The following is a 22,884-nucleotide window of genomic DNA, read 5'->3' as shown; positions in this document are numbered from 1 at the left end:
TGCATTCCAATTCAAGCTGATGCTGATACCTCCAAAGTGATGCATTCCCTGTGTCTGCTTAGACCTGATGAAAAGGCTATGCCAGTTAAACTTGATAGCTGGAAAAATAACCAGGCCTATTTTACCCTGTGTTCTTAACTGAAATCCATATAGACATGAAGCCAAAAGCAGTCATGAAAACATTGCACAGAAATAATTAATAGAGACTTTCTTTCTTTCTTTTTTTTTTTCTCTTTTAATATGGCCATCTTCCCTTCCTCCCTTCCCCAAACTTGACAGTTTATGAGGAAACATGCAGCAAACAGAGCTTGTTTCTGAGCCATAGCAATGAAACATTGTTTGTGAGTATAAGCTATTGATCTCTGTGTGTAATAAAAAGATCTCTTGTCAGGAAAAATCTGAGGACACTTTGCAAGGTAAAATAGCAATCCAAACCCATGTCTCTCTACATTTATAGGCATGGTACCAAGCCTGCTGGGCACAAATATCACTGTCTTTCTTCTGCAGCCTCACACAGCTCTTCGTATAATAGCTGAGCATCATAAGAAGCCAGGAGATTTCCACTCCTTGTGGATGAGCCATAAACATGCCAGGCAGGCCTAGGTCAGTGAGCTCTGAATAGTAAAAACCCTACATAACAAATGCTTTCTCTGGTTGCTGTAAGGAACATTCCTAATTATGTGCAGTTTGCACTATAGGGAGGAGAGGAGATTTAATATTTGCTCTCTATAACTAAAGGCAGAGGACTTTAATCAGTATGTACTCATCACCTTGGCTCACTCTCTCAAACACCCTAATTACTTCTATGGGAAAAAAAATCCATCCACATATTAAAATTTTCCACTGGAATAAAACAGCACATGAAAGGGCATGAGATTAGAGAGACCTTCAAGATGGCAGAGGAGTAAGATGTGGAGATCACCTTTCTCCCCACAAGTACATTAGAAATACATCTACATGTGGAACAACTCCTACAGAACACCTACTGAACACTGGCAGAAGACCTCAGACTACCCAAAAGGCAAGAAACTCCCCACGTGACTGGGTAGGCCAAAAGTAAAAAGAAAAAAAAAAAAAACAGAGACAAAAGAATAGGGACAGGACCTGAACTTCTGGGAGGGAGGTGTGAAGGAGGAAAAGTTTCCACACACTAGGAAGCCCCTTCACTGGCAGAGATGGGGGAGGATAGTGGGGAGGAAGCTTTGGAGCAATGGAAGAGAGCACAGTAAAATGGGTGCAGAGTGCAAAGTGGGAAGATTTCTGCACAAAGGATCAGGGCTAACCAGCACTCACCAGCCTGAGGAGGCTTGTCTGCTCACCCGCCGGGACAGGTGGAGACTGGGAGCTGAGGCTCCGGCTTCAGATTCAGAGGTCAGACCCCAGGGAGAGGACAGGGGTTGGCTGTGTGAACACAGACTGAGGGGACTAGTGTTCCACAGCTAGCTGGAAGGGAGTCTGGGAAAAAGTCTGGAACTGCCTAAGAGGCAAGAGACCATTCTTTTGAGATGTGCGAGGAGAGGGGATCCAGAGCACCACCTAAATGAGCTCCAGAGAAGGGTGCGAGCTGCGGCTATCAGTGCAGACCCAGAGACGGGCATGAGACACAAAGGCTGCTGCTGCAGCCACCAAGAAGCCTGTGTGCAAGCACAGGTCACTATCCACACCTCCCCTCCTGGGAGCCTGTGCAGCCTGCCACTGCCAGAGTCCCGTGATCCAGGGACAACTTCCTCGGGAGAACACATGGCATGCCTCAGGCTGTTTGCAACATCACGTTGGCCTCTGCTGCTGAAGGCTTGCCCCACATTCCGTACACCTCCTTCCCCCCAGCCTGAGTGATCCAGAGCCCCCTAATCAGCTGCTACTATAAACCTGTCCTGTCTGGGCAGGGAACAGATGCACTCAGGTGACCTACTCACAGAGGCAGGGCCAAATCCAAAGCGGAACCCCAGGAGCTGGGTGAACAAAGAAGAGAAAGGGAAATTTCTCCCAGCGGCCTCAGGAGCACTGTATTAAATCTCTGCAATCAACTTGATATACCCTGCATCTCTGGAATACCTGAATGGACAATGAAGCATCCCAAAATTGAGGTGGTGGACTTTGACAGCAACTGTTGACTTGGGATTGCTTTTGCATCTAATTTGTTTCTGGTTTTATGTTTATCTTAGTTTAGTATTTAGAGTTTATTATCATTGATATTACTTTATTGATTTGGCTGTTCTCTTACTTTATATATATATATAGATAGATAGATAGATAGATAGATAGATAGATAGATAGATTTTTTCCTATTTCTCTTTTTCTGAGTGTGCATGTGTATGCTTCTTTGTGTGATTTTGTCTGTATTGCTTTTCTTTTACCATTTGTCCTAGGGTTCTGTTGGTCTGTTTTTTTTTGTTTGGTTTGGTTTGGATTTTTACTATAGTTTCTACCACTTGTTATCATTGGTGGACTTGTTTTTTGGTTTGGTTACTTTCTTCTTTCTTTCTTTCTTTTTTTAATTACATGTTAAAATTTATAATTACTTTTTTATTTTTAATAATTTTTTATTTTAATAACTATTTTATTTTATTTTTCCCCCTTTCCTTCTGAGCTGTGTGGCTGACAGGGTTTTGGTGTTCCGTCCAGGTGTCAGGCCTGTGCCTCTGTGGTGGGACAGCTGAGTCCAGGACATTAGTCCACCAGAGACCTCCAAGCTCCACATAATATCAAATAGTGAAAGCTCTCCCAGAGATCTCCATCTCAACGCTAAGGCCCAGCTCCATTCAACAGCCAGCAAGCTACAGTGCTGGATACCCTATGCCAAACAACTAGCAAGACAGGAACACAACACCACCTATTACAGAGAGGCTGCCTAAAATCATAATAAGGACACAGACACCCAAAACACACCAACAGAAGTGGTCTTGCCCACCAGAAAGAAAAGATCCAGGTTCATCCACCAGAACACAGGCACTAGTCCCCTCCACCAAGAAGCCTACATAACCCATTGAACCAGCTTTAGCCACAGGGGTCAGACACCAAAAACAACGGGAACTACGAACCTGCAGACTGCAAAAAGGAGACCCCAAACACAGTAAGTTAAGCAAAATGAGAAGACAGAGAAACACACAAACATGAAGGAGCAAGGTAAAAACACACCAGACCAAACAAAAGATGAGGAAATAGGGAGTCTACCTGAAAAAGACTTCAGAGTAATGATAGTAAAGATGATCCAAAATTTGGAAATACAATGGAGAAAATACAAGAAATGTTTAAGAAGGACTTAGAAGAACTAAAGAGCAAGCAAGCAATCATGAACAACACAATAAATGAAATGTAAAATTCTCTAGAATGAATCAGTAGCAGAATAAATGAGGCAGAAGAACAGATAAGTGGCCTGGAAGATAAAATAGTGGAAATGATTACCGCAGAGCAGAGTAAAGAACAAAGAATGAAAAGAATTGAGGACAGTCTCAGAGAACACTGGGAAAACATTAAAAGTACCAACATTTGAATTATAGGGCTCCCAGAAGAAGAAGAGAAAGAGAAAGGGACTGAGAAAATATTTGAAGAGATTATAGTCAAAAACTTCCCTAATATGGGAAATGAAATAGTCAATAAACTCCAAGAAGTGCAGAGTCCCATACAGGATAAACCCAAGGAGAAACACGCCAAGACACATATTAATCAAACTATCAAAATAAAATACAAAGAAAAAATATTAAAAACAGCAAGGTAAAAACAACAAATAACATACAGCTGAACTTTCAGCAGAAACTCGGCAAGCCAGAAAGGAGTGACAGGACATATTTAAAGTGATGAAAGGGAAAAAGCTACAACCAAGATTACTCTACCCAGCAAGGATCTCATTCAGATTCAATGGAGAAATTAAAAACTTTAGGACAAGCAAAAGCTAAAAGAATTCAGCACCACCAAACCAGCTTTACAAAAAATGCTAAAGGAACTTCTCTAGACAGGAAACACAAGAGAAGGAAAAGACCTACAATAACATACCCAAAACAATTAAGAAAATGGTCATAGGAACATACATATCAATAACTACCTTAAATGTAAATGGATTAAATGCTCCAACCAAAAGACATAAACTGGCTGAATGGATAAAACAACAAGGCCCGCATATATGCTGTCTACAAGAGACTCACTTCAGACCTAGGGACACATACAGACTGAAAGTGAGGGGTTGGAAAATGACATTCCATGCAAATGGAAGCCAAAAGAAAGCTGGAGTAGCAATTCTCATTTCAGGCCAAATAGACTTTAAAATAAAGACTGTTACAAGAGACAAAGAAGGACACTATATGATGATCAAGGGATCATTCCAAAAGAAGATATAAAAATTGTAAATATTTATTCACCCAACATAGGAGCACCTCAATACATAGACAAATGCTAACAGCCATAAAAGGGGAAATCGACAGTAACACAATCATAGTAGGGGACTTTAACACTCCACTTTCACCAATGGACAGATCATCCAAAATGAAAATAAATAAGGAAACACAAGCTTTAAGTGACATATTAAACAAGATAGACTTAATTGATATTTATAGGACATTCCATCTGAAAACAACAGAAGGCACTTTCTTCTCAGTGCTCATGGAACATTCTCCAGGAAAGATCATATCTTGGGTCACAAATCAAGCCTTGGTAAATTTAAGAAAATTGAAATTGTATCAAGTGTCTTTTCTGACCACAACACTATGAGACTAGATATCAATTACAGGAAAAAATCTGTAAAAAATACAAACACATAGAGGCTAAACAATTCACTACTAAATAACCAAGAGATCACTGAAGAAATCAAAGAGGAAATCATAAAATACCTAGAAACAAATAACAATGAAATCATGATGATCCAAAACCTATGGGATGCAGCCAAAGCAGTTCTAAGAGGGAAATTTAGATCAATACAATCCTACATCAAGGAACAAGAAACATCTCACATAAAGAACCTAACATTACACCTAAAGCAATTAGAGACAGAAGAACGAAAACTCCCAAAGTTAGCAGAAGGACAGAAATCATAAAGGATAGATCAGAAATAAATGGAAAAACAATGAAGGAAACAATAGAAAAGATCAATAAAACTAATAGCTGGTCCTCTGAGAAAATAAACACAATTGATAAACGATTAGACAGACTCATCAAAAGAAAAAAGAGAGAAGACTCAGATCCCTAAAATTAGAAATGAAAAAGGAGAAGTAACAACTGACAGTGTAGAAATACAAAGGATCATGAGTGATTACCACAAGCAACTCTATGCCAATAAAATAGACAACATGAAAGAAATGGACGGATTCTTAGGCAAGCACAACTATTTGAGACCGAACCAGGAAGTAATAGAAAATATAAACAGACCAATCACAAGCACTAAAATTGAAACTGTGATTAAAAACCTTCCAACAAACAAAAGCCCAGGACCAGATGGCTTCACAGGTGAATTCTATCAAACATTTAGAGAAGAGGTAACACCTATCCTACTCAAACTCTTCCAAAATATAACAGAGGGAGGAACACTCCCAAACTCATTCTACAAGGCCACCATCACTTTGATACCAAAACAAGACAAAGATGTCACCAAAAAAGAAAACTACTGGCCAATATCACTGATGAACACAGATGCAAAATCCTCAACAAAATACTAGCAAACAGAATCCAAGAGCTCATTAAAAAGATCATACACCGTGATCAATTGGGGTTTATCCCAGGAATGCCAGGATTCTTCAACATATTCAAATAAATCAACACGATACACCATATTAACAAATTGAAGAAGAAAAAACATACGATCATCTCAATAGATGCAGAAAAAGCTTTTGACAAAATTCAATACCCATTTATGATAAAAACCCTGTAGAAAGTAGGCATAGAGTGAACTTACCTCAACATAATAAAGGACATATATGATAAACCCACAGCCAACATCATTCTTAATGGTAAAAAAAACTGAAACCTTTCCTCTAAGATGAGGAAAATTACAAGGTTTCCCAGTCTCACTAGTATTATACAAAATAGTTTTGGAAGTTTTAGCCATAGCAATCAGAGAAGAAAAAGTAATAAAAGGAATCCAAATCAGAAAGAAGAATTAAAGCTGTCAGTGTTTGCAGATGACATGATACTATACCTAGAGAATCCTAGTGATGCTACCAGAAAAGTACTAGAGCTAATCAGTGAATTTGGTAAAGTAGCACTATACAAAATTAATGCACAGAAATCTCTTGCATTCCTATACACTAATGATGGAAAATCTGAAAGAGTAATTATGGCAACACTCCCATTTACCATTGCAACAAAAAGAATAAAATAACTAAGAATAAACCTACCTAAGGAGACAAAATACCTGTATGAAGACAACTATAAGACACTGAAGAAAGCAACTAAACACAATACAAACAGATGGAGGGATATACCATGTTCTTGGATTGGAAGAATCAACATTGCGAAAATGGCTCTACTACCCAAAGCAATCTACAGATTCAATACAATCCTTATCAAACTACAAATGACATTTTTCAGAAAACTAGAAAAAAATTTTCACAATTTGTGTGGAAATACAAAAGACCCCCAATAGCAAAAGCAACCTTGAGAATAAAGACCGGAGCTGTAGGAATCAGGCTCCTTGACTTCAGACTATACTACAAAGCTACAGTAATCAAGACATCATTGTACTGGCACAAAAACTGAAACATAGATCAATGGAACAGGATAGAAAGCCCAGAGTTAAACCCATGCATATATGGTCACCTTATTTTTGATAAAGGAGGAAAGACTATACAATGGAGAAAAGACAGCCTCTTCAATAAGTGGTGCTGGGAAAACTGGACAGCTACATGTAAAATAATGAAATTAGAACACTCGCTAACACCATACACAAAAATAAACTCCAAATTGATTAAAGACTTAAATATACAGCCACACTCTATAAAACTCCTAGAGGAAAACATAAGCAAAGCACTTTATGACATAAATCACAGCAAGATCCTTTTTGACCCACCTCCTAGACAAATGGAAATAAAAACAAAAATAAGCAAATGGGACTTAATGAAACTTAAAAGCTTTTGCACAGCAAAGGAAACTATAAACAAGACGAAAAGACAACCCTCAGAATAGGAGAACATATTTGCAAATGAAGCAATTGACAAAGGATTAATCTCCAAAATATACAAGCAACTCATGCAGCTCAATATCAAAAAACAAACAACCCAATCCACAAATGGGTGGAAGACCTAAATAGATATTTCTCCAAAGAAGATATACAGATTGCCAACAAACACATGAAAGGGTGCTCAACATCACTAATCATTAGAGTAAAGTAAATCAAAACTACGATGAGGTATCACCTCATACCAGTGAGAATTGACATCATCAGAAAATCTACCAACAATAAATGCTGGCAAGGGTGTGGAGAAAAGGAATCCTCTTGCACTGTTGGTGGGAATGTAAATTGATACAGCCACTATGGAGAACAGTATGGAGGTTCCTTAAGAAACTAAAAATAGAACTACCATACAACCCAGCAATCCCACTACTGAGCATGTACCCTGAGAAAACCATAATTCAAATAGTGTCATGTACTGTGATGTTCATTGCAGCTCTATTTACAATAGTCAGGACATGGAAGCAACCTAAGTGTCCATCGACAGATGAATGGATAAAGAAGATGTGGTACATATATACAATGGAATATTACTCAGCCATTAAAAGAATTGACATTGAGTTATTTGTAGTGAGGTGGATGGACCTAGAGTCTGTCATACAGAGTGAAATAAGTCAGAAAGAGAAAAACAAATACTGTATGCTAACACATATATATGGAATCTAAAAAAACAAAGAAAATGGTCTGAAGAACCTAGGGGCAGGGCAGGAATAAAGATGCAGATGTAGAGAATGGACTTGAGGACTCAGGGAGGGGGAAGTGTAAGCTGGGATGAAGTGAGAGTGTGGCATGGACATATATACACTACCAAAGGTAAAACAAATAGCTAGTGGGAAGAAGCCACATAGCATAGGGAGATCAACTTGGTGCTTTGTGACCACCTAGAGGGGTGGGATAGGGAGAGTGGGAGGGAGATGCAAGAAGGAGGAGATATGGGTATGTATGTATATGTATAGCTGATTCACTTTGTTATAGAGCAGAAACTAACACACCATTGTATAGAAATTATACTCCAATAAAGATGTTAACAAAATGGCATGGGATTAAAGGGCAAAATGTGTAAAGTAGGTGAAATAATATATTGTTTCTTTTTTAGACTGAGTTCACATTTTTCACTTTTACTTGGCGATTTACTACTTAAGGACAAGGGATTATCAGAAAAGATTGATTGATTGATTAATCAGGTTATAATAAATTCTATCATATATTCAGCAACTCATCACATACTTTGCTTTCTTTGGTTCCTGCCTAGGATAGTTGCTAAATTGGGGAAAATATATTCTTTCTCTAATTTCTATGCAGTTTGAGATAGAAATTTGTGACTGATAATTCACTGTCGAAGAAGTCCACTACTACTGAACAATTTGATGTCCTGGAGAATTTTATTTGAATGAATACTATAGGGATTTTGAAATAAGGAAAACCACTAAAGATAATTGGTGAGTGAGAGTCAGCATTAAGAAGCAAGGCTTAGAAGCAGGTACTGCAAACTAATTCCATTTATTTCTAAACCAAGGTCAGGTTTTATGCTTGGAAATTGATTTTAAAGGTGGTTGCTGGGTATGTGAGAAGAAGCCCCTGCACTTTTATCCTTTCATTCTCTTAGCTTTTGTAAGAATGCCTGATGGCCACAGGACAGGCATCTATGTTTTTGTAATGTTTTTGTGGCTTGTGATTGTGCACTCTTTATGGCAGTAACAACAATAATGCTAATAAAATAACTAACCATGTGCTAAGCACTTAACTTATAATTACCTGTTTAAGTTTTTCAACAACGTTCTAATGCAGGTACTATTATCATCCCCAGAAAGAATGTAATTTCCTCAAACTTACAAAGCTGTTTAGTAAATATTATCAGCTAGTTTCTGGTATGCTAGTGATTGAAAATAAGACAAGTCTTGATAAATTAAATAAAAGGTTACATATTGGAAGGATAATTGGACTCAGAGAGTGGATAGGAGTGCTTCTAGGGAGCCTAGAAGCAGGAAACAGAGCAGTAAGCATCTGGTCAGGGTCATTCTAAAAAAAAGAAGTTTCCAGTTATCATACGTCTGCCCCATAGTTGTACTCGGATAGGGAGAGAAGAGATTTGGAGTCAAACACTCCTGGAGCTGGAACTAAGTGTCTGGATTTACCATCCTGCCAAAAGAGGTAAATACACAAAGAAGACATATTTATTAAAAGATGATCAGGCTGTTTTTAAGAAAAGGGGGAATGAACACTCTGTGGCCACATCAGATAATGTTTCACACAATAGTGGGCCACATTTGGTCCCTTTGCTTAAGCACTTCCAGAATTTATATGAACATACTGTTTATAGCTCAATAGTAAATGCTACTGTCATTATATCACTAAAAATTATATCATTTGCCATAAAAAATTAGAAAGGTTTTCATCTCAGAATAGAAGGTTTGGGACTTCCCTGGTGGTGCAGTGGTTAAGAATCTGCCTGCCAATGCAGGGGACATGGGTATGAGTCCTGGTCTGGGAAGATCCCACATGTCACGGAGCAACTAAGCCTGTGTGCCACAACTACTGAACCTATGCTCTAGAGCCCGCGAGCCACAACTAATGAGTCTGCGTGCCATGACTACTGAAGCCTGTGCACCTAGAGCCCATGCTCTGCAGCAAGAGAAGCCACCGCAAAGAGAAGCCTGCACACTGCAACAAAGAGTAGCCACTACTCGACGCAAATAAAGAGAGCCCGCACACAGCAACAAAGACCAATACAGCCAAAAATAAATAAATTAACTAACTAATTAAAAAAGAAAAGGGCTTCCCTGGAGGCGCAGTGGTTGAGAGTCCGCCTGCTGATGCAGGGGACACGGGTTTGTGCCCCGGTCCGGGAAGATCCCACATGCCGCAGAGCGGCTGGGCCCGTGAGCCATGGCCGCTAAGCCTGTGTGTCCGGAGCCTGTGTTCAGCAATGGGAGAGGCCATGACAGTGAGAGGCCCACGTACCGCAAAAGAAAAAAAAAAGAAAGAAAGAAAAAAAGAAGAAGTTGAGGATAGAAAACAGTTCTGGTTATATATACAGATAAACTGAAAGCATGGTCTTGAAGAGGTATCTGTACATCCATGTTCATAGCAGCCCTAATCACAATAACCAAGAGATGGATACAACACAAATGTCCATTAGTGAATGAATGGACAAACAAATGTGTTATATAATAAGAATGTTATTCAACCTAAACAAAAAGAAAGGAAATTTTGTCACATGCTACACATGGATAAACCTTGAGAACATTATTCTAAGTGAAATAAGCCAGTCAAAAAAAGACACATACTGTATGGTTCTATTTATTTGAGGTATCTAAAGTAGAAGGGTGGTTACTAGAGGCTGGAGGGAGGAAGGAGAAGGAGAGTTGTCGTTTAATGGGTATAGAGTTTCAAATCTGCAAGATGAAACAGTTCTAGAGATCTGCTTCTCAACAATGTGAATATAGTTAACACTATTGAACAGTATACTTAAAAATAGTTAAGATGGTTAAGTTTTATGTTATTTGTTTTTTACAATTGGGAAGAAAAATATTCATTCAGATCTTTCCTTTAGGAAGAAGGCTATATTTCATTATAAATGCCTATATCCTTGATGACTCAGTTAAGATGAAGGTCCAATCCAATGTATGCCTAAAATTGAATGATGTACCATTAATATACAGGTAAACGTGCTTTGAAATTTCAGGTAAGTGCATTAAAAAATACCAAGGTGATACAAAACAGTATGCTTTATCTGTTACACTCCATTTTTCAATTATTTCCTCAAAATCATATTAAACATGATATACTAAACATGACATAACCTAGAGCATTATGTCTTCCCTTTTAATGTTTTCAAAGTTGACTTTAATTCCCTCTTCAATGCCCAATGTAGAACTTATTGCTAAAGTAGGAAATCAGGAAAATTCTTTTGTTAAAATCTGTTTGTTTTTTTTAATTCATTTTTTTTTTCTTATTTGAGCAGAGAGGAGTCTCAAACATTCCATAGGCTGTAATTTGAGAGCCTACCAGAAGCATTATTCTTCTACCCAAGCCTTTGATAGTCTGGGCTGATTCTGCCTCTCTTAAACAGAGCTTCACTCTACAATACTGTGTATATACGGCACTGTAACGCTCCTCCGCCAGCCATTCATTCCCGATTTCAAAGCATATGTAATGCTTAGTAGCCAAATTACATTTCCATTTGTAATTTAAACAGGAGCAAACTGGATATTTACTTGATCATTCCAAATCAGCAGAGACCACCAAATAGTGATGGATTTTAAGAAGCATCTTCTTGAATATAAAGAATTTGATTTTTATTAAGATTGAAACATAGGGAAAAGTGAAACCAATATTTGTTATCCTGTCCAGTCAAAGCAGCAGTTCTTATAAGAATATGAGATTTTTGTATCCCAGCAAGAGACTAAAATAAGAGTAAGACTGTGAAACTAATCATAATGATATATTAATAAATACCAAATTGTCATTAGGAAAGAGATATGGTTCCTTTAGGAGGAGGCTTGTTGCTTATTTGAGCAAATAAAACAATACTATGAGTTTAAATATATTTCTTCCTTACAAAATAAAGTAGGCAGCAGGGCAGGTCTCAGGAAGGAGGCCTTCAAATTTACTAGGTTCTGCTGATGCTCCTCGCCATCCTTCTGTCAAAGGCTTGCACCACACAGACAGGTATTTAAAGTTATGGTCAAATTGCTGCTGTCTTTTTGCACAATCTCAGGTGAGGAAACAAAGACTTTGTGTAACTCTTTGCCATTAGGATCTTGCCAACTAGAAAAGAAAACTAATTCAGGGGATACAACCTAGTATCCAGACGTTTATTAAGCAGAATTTAATTGGACTGACAGAACTGTTGGTTTTTTTTCTCCCCGGAATATTGCTTTCTCTTGGCTTCCAATAGCCTCAAGCATTACTTAGCTTGTAAACAGCCATCTTCTCACTTCCTCTTTATATCACTTTCCCTTTGTGTGTATCTGTGTCCAAATTTCCCCTTTTTTATAAGAACACTAGCTGTGTTAGTTTAGGGCTCACCCTAATGACCTCATTTAACTTGATTATCTCTGTAAAGACTCTATTTACAAATAAGGTCACATACTGAGGCACTGAGGGTTAGGACTTAAACATATCTGTTTTGGAGGGACACAATTCAACCTTAAACTTCAAGTCACTAGAATTTGAGGAGATAATACACAATTGTTTTAGCAAAGTACATTCTAGGTGGTCAGTGTGTAAATTTAGAATTGATATACAATATATACAATCTTAATTCTGATTTTGCATCATGTAAATCAGGGGTCTGGGCAAACTATGGCCTGCAGGGCAAATATGGACTGCAACTTGCTTTTGTAAAAAAAGTTTTATTGTAATACAGGCATGCTCATTCGTTCATATTTTGTCTATGGCTGCTTTCACATTGCAATAGTAGAGCTGAGTAGTTGCAGCAGAAACTTGATGATCTGTAAAGCATAAAATAGCTGTTCCTTAAAAGAAGTTTGCAGACCCTTGATTCAAATAATAATTCTCTCTTATTGAATGTTTGTTTTGCCATGCACCAGCTCTGTGCTCTATGTTTTACATACCATAAGTCATTTATGGACTTCCCTGGTGACGCAGTGGTTAAGAATCCTCCTGCCAATTCTGAGAACACAGGTTCAAGCTCCAGTCCAGGAAGATCCCACATGCCGTGGAACAACTAAGCCCGTACGCCACAACTACTGAGCCTGCTCTCTATAGCCCAGGTGCCACAACTACTGAGCTCGCATGCCACAACTACTGAAGCCTGTGCTCCTAGCGCCCATGCTCCACAACAAGAGAAGCCATCACAATGAAAGGACCGTGCACTGCAACAAAAAGCAGCTCCTGCTCACAACAACTAGAGAAAGCCCACGTGTAGCAACAAGGACCCGACACAGCCAAAAATAAATAAATAAATATATAATTTTTTTTTAAAGTCATTTATCTCTGCTTACTCCCTTTTAAAAAAGTGAATACCAAGCACTAAACAGTTTAAAATTTTTGCCCAAGATCATATAGCTAGTAAGGAATGAGACTGGAACTTAAATTCTTATGGATTCCAACCACTCACTTTTTTTTTATTAAATTATATTTTCACAGTAATAAATTCCTTGTCATTGTGGTACAATAAGAAAGATAGTTGGTCTCTATCCTCAGTTCCTAGAACTTTTAGAGCTCCTAAAACCCTTGGAATTCCCTGAGTGATCAGATGATCAAAGTATCTTTTGTTCTAATAAGGTGACTCTTGGTGGATTCTCAGATAGCTTCAGGCTCAGGGCTGGCCACCAGAAAGAACAAGCTTTGATTAGAAGTTTGAACTTTCAGCCCCAGCCCTTAACCTCTGGGAGGGAAGAGAAACTAGAGATTGAGTTAATCACCAATGATCACAATCATGCCTATGTAATAAAACCTCCATTAAAGACACTCAAATGACAAGGTTTAACGTGCTTATGAATTGGCAAACACATCCACATTCCTGGAGGGTGGCACACCCCAACTGCAGGAGACAGATGTTCCTGTGCTCAGGACACTCTGGACCTCTTCCTATATACGTCTTAACCTGGCTGTTCATTTGTATCAACTATAATAAGCTATAACAGCTAAGTATAACATTTTCCTGAGTTCTATGAATCATTCTAACAAATTATTGAACCTGTGGGTGGTACCTCCAGCTTTGTAGCCAAGTAGGACAGAAGTGTTGGTAACCTGAGGACCTGATATTTGCAACTGGTGTCTGAAGTGAGGACAATTGTTTTGGGACTGGACTCTTAAACCTGTGGGATCTCATGGTAAATTTGTGTAGTTAGTGTCAGAATTAAATTGAATTGTATGACACCCTATTGATATTGAAGAACTGGAAAGTTGGTTGGTGTGAGGGAAAAAAAAAAACAAACAACAAAAAAACCTCTCTTCATCTGAAATAAAATGTCACACTTAACCTACTTATTTGCCCTTTATACTCTGCAACTGTTTTAAATATCTTGAGATACACTCAACTGTGTCATTTCCATTTTTTCCTTTTTATTAGAAATACTGATAAAATGTTCTGAACATCTCACCTCCCAAACATATGAAAATGAGGCCTTCTATGTGTGAGTACATGAAACCCAAACATGTAGCTTAGACAAAAAACGAAAAACAAAAACATACCTCAGTGGACAATTATTCAATCAATAACTTGTCTGTCATGCTACTGTAAGGATAATCAGTTATGATAACATAAGTAATATCTTATTCACAAATGCAAACTGTTGTTCTTTAAAATGTTTACTCTTTATTTAACAAAGATTGAGGGACCAAAATATTCTGGATATATTTTCTAGGTCCTGAGTACCCAAAGACAAATGCAACTTTGTCCTCCCAGAATTCAGAGTCCATTTGGAGATATAGAAGTAGAGAAGCATCTCTACATATTAGCCAGTACTTATGTTCATTCGATCTTAATTTGGCCCACTTTGTCTATTAGATTCTGAACCTGGATACAAGCTATGAATAGGTGGCTTCTTGGCTAGCCACCAGCTTATTCTTGACTCTCTGATGGCAAAATGTGGTTCTCCATTCTTATCTTCCTTTTTCCACTAGTATAGTGCTGTATTAGTAAAACTATCAAGACAAGGGAATTCCCTGGCAATCCAGTTGGTAGGACTTTGCACTTCCACTGCAGGGGACACATGTTTGATCTCTGGTTGGGGAACTAAGATCCCACAAGCCATGTGGCATGGCCAAAAGGAAAAAAACAAGTCTATTAAGACAAAATAATGAGATAATAGCTCATATATGAAAAGAATATTAATGATGTTATTTGCATCATTTATAAATTTATATTCTGTATGTATAATTCTCTTGTTCTTCCTCATGTAGGGTAGCAAAATTTGTCACCCCAAAATGTCTCTTTGTCATGAGGATTATTTCAAGCTGAAAACAATCCAGGCCTTTAAGATTCAGGAAGAAACTTTGATCTTTCCCTTAACTGCCTGAAGAACTTAGACAGAGGGTTTGTTACAGGAATAGAGCTATCACCAGAGATACCTGCAAAAAATACAGGCTGTGTGTAGTGGGGGAAACTCTTGGAGATCAGAGTCCACTCTTCAACCTGGCCCAACAAACATTTATTTACCAAACATTTGCTTTATGAATTGTCTTCCTCCCCTTTGAAGTCCGAAATCACTACCCTCAACATCCCCTTTTGTCTTTAGCTAAAGATGGTATTTAAGGTGAGGATTTTCAGCCTTTTAGGTGAGTTACTTAGTTTTCCTGGGTCTCCCCCATGTATAAATGTTGTTAAAGTTTGTTTGATTTTCTCCTGTCAACCTGCCTTATGTCATTTTAATTGCGAGGCAAAAGAACTGAGAGGGAAAAGAGGGGAAATTTCCCCTCCCCCACACTAAGTATATAAACGTTTGAATTTAGTTTTTTTTGTTTTATTTCATTATTATTGCCTTCCAGTAAATGGCACTGTTTTTATTCTCAAAAAACATACTTGAATTTCATAACTTTCAATTTTTATGACACAGACTTAAGCAAGTTATCTTGTTAGCTATTTTAATTAAAGCAGAATTTAAAAAACAATGTGCCCTTTCCCCCCAAAAAATTGGTACACATTTTTGTTTTTATTATTTACATCTAGAGATTTAGAATCATATAATAAATTTACCTCATTTATTCATAAAAGTTATTTCTATACATGCCATACATTACAATAGCTCAACATAATTACCGAAGGAAGCTATCAACCTTACTACAGAAACTTTTAGAAACCGAATTATAACCGAAGGAAACTGATTTATTGATTATCTTTTCTTACATTATTTGTGGCTCTACTAAGGATTTTCTACAAAATGTGGGTGTTGTGCTTTTGCATAATTTCTCAGAATTCAATTGTATTATAAGATATTCCTTTTTTGCATGTTTATTCTTTTTATAGGCAAATGTTGAAATGTAGAGTTCAAGAAAGATTTCTAATTTAAACACTCCACAGAGGTACTAAATATCACTGAATATGACATATTTATGTGAATTTCTGTGCTAGGATTTGAGCATAAAGTCAGTATATATTTCAGTTATTAGCATCTCTTTATGGGAGTAAAGTGGTGGACCATCCAGTAGAGAGGGACTGACTGCAATTCTGACACATTTTCTCCATCTTTAATGCCCAATCTCTCACAATCTACTGTTTTAAAATGACAAAGTTTCCCTGAGGTAATGAAACCAAGTGGGGCACCATGGGGCTTGCAGCATGGAGGCCTTTTTGTCCCCTATTTCTTGTAGGCAAGACTCCAGCTTCCATGACTTTCCCTGAGTTCCAAAGGGCAGATACAAACAGTTGAAAATCAGCGAGGAAACCACCTGAGGCAAGATTAAAGTGACCAGAGAAGCTCATCAAGATTAGGAGACTGACCACCTGAGACTCTGCACAGGCCTTAATCTTGTCATCAACCCCACCCTTCTGAAACTCTGCAGAAGAAAGAAGAATGCAGGACTGTTACTACCTTGATCCTTATTGCATACCCTTGACCACAAGCCCTTACTATAGGACTTCTCCCTATTCCCCAGGGAGGGGGGCACAGTTCTTGAGGTGCTAGCCTGGCTATGTTCCCCTCTTTGCCTGGCAAAGAATAGTCACCCTTTCTTTCTCCTCCAAAACTCTGTCTCTGTATTTCATTTTGGCATCAGTGTACAGGGAGCCAAGATTTTGGCAACAGTAATGCCCCTTTCTAAATGTATATAGAGACAATTAGTAAATCCAACAGAGATATAAGAGGGAAAAATAAACACTATTTCACTTGGTGGATTTAGAGAGGGCAATCACACCAAATAATTACAATTTCACTGTGTTGTAATTTAAAATGAACAATGTGTGGAACTGAAGAACTTGAGTACATATGCCTGAAGATGCCAGATATTTTATAGAGGACATGACATTTTATATTTGGAATTTTCAATCACTTTTTTTTTTTTTTTTTTTTGCTGTACATGGGCCTTTCACTATTGTGGCCTCTCCTGTTGCGGAGCACAGGCTCTGGATGCAGAGGCTCAGCAGCTATGGCTCACGGGCACAGCCTCTCCACGTCATGTGGGATCTTCCCGGACAGGGGCAGGAACCCATGTCCCCTGCATCGGCAGGCGGACTCTCAACCACTGCGCCACCAGGGAAGCCCTCAATCACTTCTTATATGAAGTTTTTAAGTTATTGCATTTTACATTTACTGGAGAAAGCCAGTGAAAGGAAATGAGAGATATCAGGATGGGGCAGGGGACCTGTCAGCAAAGAAGATCCACCAAATCTCTGCCAGTCCATTGGGAGCTCTGGATCACACATTGCCTGTGTTGACTGAAAAAAATGCACAACCTAAGGGTTGAGAATTATGTTTCATTTGGCAGACAAAACTGAGGACTCAGATAGCTCTGAGAGACTGCTCCATAGAGTTAAGGGAAGAGCCAGGATATATAAGAGCTTTTGCAACAAAGACCAGGTAGTCATAACATCAAAAGATTACTGTTAGTTAAAGAAAACCAGATATCTCAAGTTAAGGAATTTAGCACTTTTTTATATGTGGGAAGATAGAAAAGTCTGGGCTCACTGAAATCATTCCTTTTGATGCCAAAAGCTCAGCCTATGTACACCAATGCCACATCAAATCTTGGACACAAAGTTTTGGGTAAAGTAGAAAAGAATAGCTTTAATTGCTTTGCCAGGAAGGCTCCTGCCCTCAAAAACTGTGTGTCCCAACCCAACAGAGTTTGGTGAGGAGGTTTTTTTTTTTTTTTTTTTACCGTTTTATATATATATTTTCCACATCTTTATATGGTGAGGAGTTTTATGGCAACAGTTCAAGGGTGGGGTGGCTGATAAGATTAGCATGTGTGCAGGGCCTCCACTCCTCTAATCTGGTCTCAGGTAATCTTGATGAGCTCCTCCAGTTCCTTTAATGTAGCCTCAGGTGGTCTTTCTCTAGTATGAGGAATGCCAACCTCTTAAAAGAGCTTAAATACATTGTTATGTGTATCCCTTAGGATGGAACAAGGACCCTGCTCCAAGGTTGCACTATTGTTTCCTGGCAGCCTCTCCCTTGTCTTTGCATCCCTTCCCTTCCTGGATTAGCAACTGTTTGAAGTTGACATTTGGAACTCAGAGAAGCTCATGGAGGCTGGTGTTTAGAAACAGGGGACAGAAAGTCTTCTGTGTCCAGAAGCCCCACATGGTCCTGCTCAGTTTCAATTTGATATGTTTTCCTCAGCTATCTGGAGCCAGTATCCTGTTCTTCTCCAAACCTGAGTCCCCCATAGGGTGCACAATTGGGGGTGGCTGCAGTGGCTAAGGGTTTGGCAGTGGACAGCCCATTTGTCTCCATCCTGAATTCCCTCAGGGCTCATCATCCAGTATGGCTGCAGTGGCTTGATGGCTGCAACATCCTTTGTTTACTGATATGGCAGGCAACATTTTTCATTCACATCTGGTAGAAGAGTCTTGCACTGGGAGAAAATGTCGAGGCCCTTGTACCACAATTTTGCTCAGTCATTCGTGCCTCCAAAACAGCATGCCCTAGGCTGCCACTTTTACTGAACACAAGTTTGTGTGTCCAAAGTACAGTGAGACCAAACAAACTGAAATCCCAGAGTTTGGAGCAGAGAAAATTCTATTGCAAGGCCAAGCAAGGATAATGGGTGGCTTGCACTCAAAAACCCCAAACTCCCTGATGGTTTTGGGGGAAAATTTTTATAGGCAAAATTTGGAGTGAGGGCAGCAGGGTGTGTGGCTTTCTTCTGATTGATTGCTGGTGAGGTAACAAGGAAGTGTCCTAGGAATATTTTCCTCAGCCTGAAGTTACCATCCTCCACCTGGGTGGGGACCTTAGTTCCTACAGAAGAGCTCAAAGATATTGTTATATATATTTCTTGAGAAGGAATCAGGACCTTGCCCCACGGCTGCAGTATTGTTTCTTGACTGCTCCTCCTTTGTTTTTGCATTCCCTCCCTTCCTTGATTAACAACTGTTTGAACCTACCCTTTGGAACTCAGGGAAGATCAGGAGCCTGAATGAAGCCTATTTCATACAAACAAGAAATGGGGGACACAGGAAGGCTTTTGTGACCAAGAGGACCCCAAATCATCCTGCTCGATTTCACCAGTACCTCTCTTAGTCATTGGCCAGAGGCCATCACTAAAATGTGACCTTATCTTGAAATCTGAGGCCAACAGCTACCAGCTGGAGGCTGCCAGTTAAACTCCTCTCCCCAGTTCTGGGAAGTGTGTCCTTTCTTAAAGAGGACTCTGAGTATCCTGACTGCATATCTGCCACAGCACCTAAAGGAGTAGTTAAATTTGTATAATGCAAAATCCATCAATCATTGCAGTCCATTTGGTTAATATGTTAATAATTATTGTATAGTGAAAGGGAGCAGAATTTGCCACCCCAAAATATATCTCTTTGGCATTAGGATTATCTTGATCTGATTATTTTTAAGAAAAAAACAGACAGGAGATAACCAATAGAATTTATCCTTTTGTAAGAGACATTTACGTTTATATGGAAAATCTCCATTTGTGAGGGGTTCTTCCTATCTATACCAGGTAGAGGAGGTGACTAAAACTCTAGAAACTCTTATCACTGGAGAGGGCAATGACCAAATGTGCATAACAACCATACCCTTGTTAACTGTGCTTCCTCTTCAACCATACCCTTATTAACTGTGATAACTTCCCATAACTGGTTCCTCCTGCCCCACCAGCATCTTTTGCTTTTGGCTGGAGGTGGTATTTAAAATGTGGTGAGTTAGGCCATTTAAGAGAGTTACTCGGTTTTCCTGGGTATCTTCCAATTATACAAGAGGTATATATAGTATTATAATTATGTTTGTTTTCCTACTGTTAATCTGTATTTTATTAGAGGGGGTGTCTCAGCCAAAAATCTATATGGGTAAAGGGAAAATTATTTTTCCTCCCCTACAATAGTATAACATAAAACATCATCTACTTGACTATATTTTAACTATTTGGTTAGTGTTGGGTGTTATTGTTTTTTCATTACAAAACTGATTTTACTTTGGATTTATAAAATCATTTATGAACTCAGCTTGGACCCAGATAAAGAAGGTAATGGGTTTGGGACAGGCCACTCCAAAATAAGGCCATATTGGCATATTGATTATTTTGAATTAAACTTAAGAAACAGCAAATGCAAGAGGAACACATTTGTTCCTGTGAAGGCAGGAAATAAATCTCCCATGTGAAAGGTACTTGTCTGTACTAACCAGGAGGTAGAGACATCCTCATAACCAGAGATAGAGAATTTAGGGCTGAGAAGGTTGTATAAACAAAACTTGTTATTTCTACACTAATTTACAAGCCCAAACTTCTTTGTCTTGTCAATTGTTCACAAATATTTTGTTCCTTTGTCTAAACGATGTAAAATTGCCTGTGTTAGAGCAGGCAGGTAGCTATATATGAGCAGAGAAAGGGGGGCATGGGTCAAATGACAGGAACCATACATCTTGTGAACACTGGGGGTCCTTGGGCAGACAAACAAAAGCAGGAACCTCAGAATGACAGGAAACCACACATTTTAGGGTGATGAGCGTCCTGGATGCAGACAAAGGAAGGGGGGAAAAGGGAATCTCTGGCATCAGAATGTAACCATTTGATGATTATGCCCTCATTACAATAAAATTAATCTTTCAGATAAGAAGTTCCATTCATGCACCAATGCCATGACACTTTTAATCAAGACTAAATAAGTCCAACAAGAAGATATAACAATTATAAATATATATGCACCCAACATAGGAGCACCTCAATACAAAAGACAAATGTTAACAGCTATAAAAGAGGAAATCAACAGTAACACAATAATAGTGGGGAACTTTAACACCTCACTTATACCAATGGACAGATCATCCAGACAGAAAATTAATAAGGAAAAACAGCTTTAAATGACACAATAGACCAGACACATTTAATTGATATTTATAGGACATTCCATCCAAAAACAGCAGGATTACACTTTCTTGTCAAGTGTACATAGAATATTCCCCAGGATAGATCACAACCGGGGTCACAAATCAAACCTTGATAAATTTAAGAAAATAGACATCATATCAAACATCTTTTTCAACCACAATGTCATAAGATTAGAAATAAATTACAGGGAAAAAATATTAAAAAAAACCACATGGAGGCTAAACAATACATTACTAAATAACCAAGATATCACTGAATAAATCAAAGACAAAATCAAAAAATAATTAGAGACAAAAGAAACTGAAAACATGATGATCCAAAACCTATGGGATGCAGCCAAAGCAGTTCTAAGAGGGAAGTTTATAGCAATACAATTCTTCCTCAAGAAACAAGAAAAATCTCAAATAAACAGTCTAACGTAACACTTAAAAAAGCAGAGAAAGAAGAATAAACAAAACCCAAACTTAGTAGAAGGAAAGAAATCATAAAGATCAGAGCAGAAATAAATGAAATAGAAACAAAGAAAATGATAGCAAAGGTCAATAAACTAAAAGGTAGTGCTTTGAGAAGATAAAAAACATTGATAGACCTTTAGCCAGACTCATCAAGAAAAAGAGGGAGAGGACTCAAATCAATAAAATTAGAAATTAAAAAGAAGTTACAGTGCTCACGGCAGAAATACAAAGCATCATAAGGATCATACAACATGATCAAGTGGGATTTATCCCAGGGATGCAAGGATTCTTCAATATACACAAATCAATCAATGTGATACACCATATTACCAAATTGAAGAATAAAAACCATATGATCATCTCAATAGACACAGAAAAAGCTTTCAACAAAATTCAACACCCATTTATGATAAAAACTCTCCAGAAAGTGGACATAGAGGGAACCTACTTCAAAATAATAAAGGCCATATATGACAAACCCACAGCAAACATCATTCTCAATGGTGAAAAACTGAAAGCTTTTCCTCTAAGATCAGGAACAAGACAAAGATGTCCACTCTGGCCCCTATTATTTGACATAGTTTTGGAAGTCCTAGCCATGGAAATCAGAGAAGGAAAATAAATAAAAGGAATACAAATTGGAAAAGAAGAAGTAAAACTGTCACTGTTTGCAGATGGCATGATACTATACCTAGAAAATCCCTAAGATGCCACCAGAAAACTATTAGAGTTAATCAATTAATTTGGTAAAGTTTCAGGATACAAAATTAATAAACATAAATTTCTTGCATTCCTATACACTAACAATGAAATATCAGAAAGAGAAGTTAAAGAAACAATATCATTCACCATCACAACAAACAGAATAAAATACCTAGGAATAAACCTACCCAAGGAGGTATAAGACCTATACTCAGAAAACTATAAGACACTGATGAAAGAAATCAAAGATGACACAAACAGATGGAGAGATATACCATGTTCTTGGATTGGAAGAGTCAACATTGTGAAAATGACTATACTCCCCAAAACAATCTGCAGATTCAGTGCAATTCCTGTCAAATTACCAATAATATTTTTTACAGAACTAGAACAAAAAATCTTAAAATTTGTATGGAGACACAAAAGACCCCAAATAGCCAAAGCAATCTTGAGGGAAAGAAGTGGACCTGGAGGGATCAGACTCCCTGACTTCAGACTATACTACAAACCTACAGCAATCAAGAAAATATTGTACTGGCACAACAACAGAAATATAGGTCAATGGAACAGGATAGAAAGCTCAGAGATAAACTCACACAC

Source organism: Stenella coeruleoalba (assembly GCF_951394435.1).
Source record: "Stenella coeruleoalba genome assembly, chromosome: 19".
Taxonomy (NCBI): Eukaryota; Metazoa; Chordata; class Mammalia; order Artiodactyla; family Delphinidae; genus Stenella; species Stenella coeruleoalba.
This window is presented reverse-complemented; position numbering follows the sequence as displayed.